Source organism: Mandrillus leucophaeus, unplaced genomic scaffold (assembly GCF_000951045.1).
Source record: "Mandrillus leucophaeus isolate KB7577 unplaced genomic scaffold, Mleu.le_1.0 Scaffold602, whole genome shotgun sequence".
Classification (NCBI taxonomy): Eukaryota; Metazoa; Chordata; class Mammalia; order Primates; family Cercopithecidae; genus Mandrillus; species Mandrillus leucophaeus.
Genome location: NW_012106498.1, coordinates 85,176 through 88,962, shown reverse-complemented (window position 1 = coordinate 88,962; position 3,787 = coordinate 85,176). Strand labels below are relative to the sequence as shown.

Here is a 3,787-nt window from a genome sequence, read left to right as displayed (position 1 = left end):
TTTTGTATTTTTTAATAGAGACGGGGTTTCACCGGGTTAGCCAGGATGGTCTTGATCTCCTGACCTCGTGATCCGCCCGTCTCGGCCTCTCAAAGTGCTGGGATTACAGGCTTAAGCCACCGCGCCCAGCAATCTAGCTAGAATTATTAACGAAGGTGGCTACACTAAACAACAGATTTTCAATGTAGATGAAACAGTTTTGTGTTGGAAGATGATGCCATCTAAGGCTTTCATAGCTAGAGAGGTTCCTGGCTTAAAAGCTTCCAAGGATAGGCAGACTGTCTTATTAAGATAATGCGGCTGATGACCTACGTTAAGTCAAAGTCAATGCTCATTTACCATTCTGAAAATCCCAGGGCCCTTAAGAATTATACTAAGTTTACTTTTCCTGTGCTGTATACATGGAACCACAAAACCTAGATGACAGCACATCCGTTTAGAGCATGGTTTACCAAATATTTGTTGAGATCTACTGCTCAGAAAAAAATACCTCTTTCAGATATTACTGCTCATTGATTTACAATGCACCTAGTCACTGAAGGACTCTGAAGGACATGTACAAGGAGATGAATGTTGTTTTCATGCCTACTAACACAACATTAATTCTTCAGTTCATGCATCAAGGAGTAATTTTGAATTTCAAGCTTTATTGCTTAAGAACCACATTTCATAAGGGCTAGAACAGCTGTAGATGGTGATTCCTCTGATAGATCTGGGCAAAGTAAATTAAAAACCTTCTGGATAGGATTCACTATTTTATATGCCATTAAGAAAATTTGTGATTCATGGGAGCTGGCCAAAAGATCAATATATGTATTGTTTAATAACAATGTATTGTATATTTCTTTTTTAAAAAATTACAATGCATTGTATATTTCTTTTTTTGTTGTTTTTTTATTTTTTTATTTTTTATTATACTTTAAGTTCTAGGGTACATGTGCACAACATGCAGGTTTGTCACATATGTATACATGTGCCATGTTGGCATGCTGCACCTGTTAACTCGTCATTTACATTAGGCATATTTCCTAACGCTAATACTCCCCCCTCCCCCCACCCCAAGACAGGCCCTGGTGTGTGATGTTCCCCTTCCTGTGTCCAAGTGTTCTCATTGATGAGTTCCCACCTATGAGTGAGAACATGTGGTGTTTGGTTTTCTGTTCTTGCAATAGTTTGCTGAGAATCGTGGTTTCCAGCTGCATCCATGTCCCTACAAAGGACATGAACTCATCCTTTTTTATGGCTGCATAGTATTCCATGGTGTATATGTGCCACATTTTCTTAATCCAGTCTGTCACTGATGGACATTTGGATTGGTTCCAAGTCTTTACTATTGTGAATAGTGCCACAATAAGCATACATGTGCATGTGTCCTTATAGCAGCATGATTTATAATCCTTTGAGTATATACCCAGTAATGGGATGGCTGGGTCAAATAATATTTCTAGTTCTAGATCCTTGGGGAATCACCACACTGTCTTCCACAATGGTTGAACTAGCTTACAGTTCCACCAACAGTGTAAAAGTGTTCCTATTTCTCCACATCCTCTCCAGCACCTGTTGTTTCCTGATTTTTTAATGATTGCCATTCTAACTGGTGTGAGATGGTATCTCATTGTGGTTTTGATTTGCATTTCTCTGATGGCCAGTGACGATGAACATTTTTTCATGTGTCTGTTGGCTGCATAAATGTCTTCTTTTGAGAAGTGTCTGTTCATATCCTTCACCCACTTTTTGATTTTGTTTTTTTCTTGTAAATTTGTTTGAGTTCTTTGTAGGTTCTGGATATTAGCCCTTTGTCAGATGAGTAGATTGCAAAATTTTTCTCCCATTCTGTAGGTTGCCTGTTCACTCTGATGGTAGTTTCTTTTGCTGTGCAGAAGCTCTTTAGTTTAATGAGATCCCATTTGTCAATTTTGGCTTTTGTTGCCATTGCTTTTGGTGTTCTAGACATGAACTCCTTGCCCATGCCTATGTCCTGAATGGTATTGCCTAGGGTTTCTTCCAGGGTTTTTATGGTTTTAGGTCTAACATTTAAGTCTCTAATCCATGTTGAATTAATTTTTGTATAAGGTGTAAGGAAGGGATCCTGTTTCAGCTTTCTACATATGGCTAGACTGTTTTCTCAGCACCATTTATTGAATAGGCAATCCTTTCCCCATTTCTTGTTTTTCTCAGGTTTGTCAAAGATCAGATGGCTGTAGATGTGTGGTATTATTTCTGAGGGCTCTGTTCTGTTCCATTGGTCTATATTTCTGTTTTGGTACCAGCACCATGCTGTTTTGGTTACTGTAGACTTGTAGTGTAGTTTGAAGTCAGGTAGCTCGTGTTGAATTGATCCCTTTACCATTTTGTAACGGCCTTCTTTGTCTCTTTTGATCTTTGTTGGTTTAAAGTCTGTTTTATCAGAGACTAGGATTGCAACCCCTGCCTTCTTCTGTTTTCCATATGCTTGGTAGATCTTCCTCCATCCATTTATTTTGAGCCTATGTGTGTCTCTGCATGTGAGATGGGTGTCCTGAATACAGCACACTGATGGGTCTTGACTCTTTATCCAATTTGTCAGTCCATGTCTTTTAATTGGAGCATTAACCTATTTACATTTAAGGTTAATATTGTTATGTGTGAATTTGATCCTGTCATTATGATGCTAGCTGATTATTTTGCTCTTTAGTTAATGCGGTTTCTTCCTAGCATCAATGACCAAATAAGAACAGCTCCAGGCTACAGTTTCCAGCGTGAGTGATGCAGAAGACGGGTGATTTCTGCACTTCCAACTGAGGTACTGGGTTCATCTCACTGTGGCATGTCAGACAGTGGGTGCAGGACAGTGGGTGCAACCCACTGAGCAAGAGCTGAAGCAGGGCAAGGCATTGCCTCACCCAGGAAGCACAAGGGGTAAGGGAATTCCCTTTCCTAGCCAAGGGAAACCGTGGCACACAGCACCTGGAAAATTGGGTCACTCCCACCCTAATACTGCGCTTTTCCAAGAGTTTTAGCAAACGGCACACCAGGAGATTACATCCCGTGCCTGGCTCAGAGGATCCCACACCCTCGGGGCCTCACTCATTACTAGCACAGCAGTCTGAGATCTAACTGCAAGGCGGCAGTGAGGCTGGTGGAGGGGTGCCTGCCATTGCCTAGGTTTGAGTAGGTAAACAAAGCGGCCAGGACGCTTGAAATGGGTGAAGCCCACTGCAGCTCAAGGAGGCCTGCCTGCCTCTGTAGACACCACCTCTGGGGACAGGGCATAGCCAAACAAAAGGCAGCAGAAACCTCTGCAGATTTAAATGTCCCTCTCTGACAGTTTTGAAGAGCGTAGTGGTTATCCCAGCATGGAGCTTGAGAGCTGAGAACGGACAGACTGCTCCTCTAGTGGGCCCCTCACTCCCAAGTAGCCTAACCAGGAGGCACCCCCTAGTAGGGGCAGACTGACACCTCACATGGCCGGGTACCCCTCTGAGATGAAGCTTCCAGGCAGCAACATTTTCTGTTCAGCAATATTCACTCTTCTGCAGCCTCCGCTGCTGATACCCAGGCAAACAGGTCTGGAGTGGACCTCGAGCAAACTCCAACAGACCTCCAGCTGAGAGGCCGGACTGTTAGATGGAAAACTAACAAACAGAAAGGACATCCACACCAAAACCCCATCTGTACGTCACCATCCTCAAAGACCAAAGGTAGATAAAACCACAAAGATGGGGAAAAAACAGAGCAGAAAAGCTGAAATTTCTAAAAATCAGAGTGCCTCTCCTCCTCCAAAGGACTGCAGCTCCTCACCAGCAAC

The 3,787-nt window shown here is 42.6% G+C and overlaps 1 gene segment (V, D, J or C); it reads right to left on the bottom strand.

Annotated features, from left to right (window-relative positions):
* Positions 1-3,787, bottom strand: part of LOC105553684 — a 201,669-nt gene that overhangs the window by 123,324 nt on the left and 74,558 nt on the right.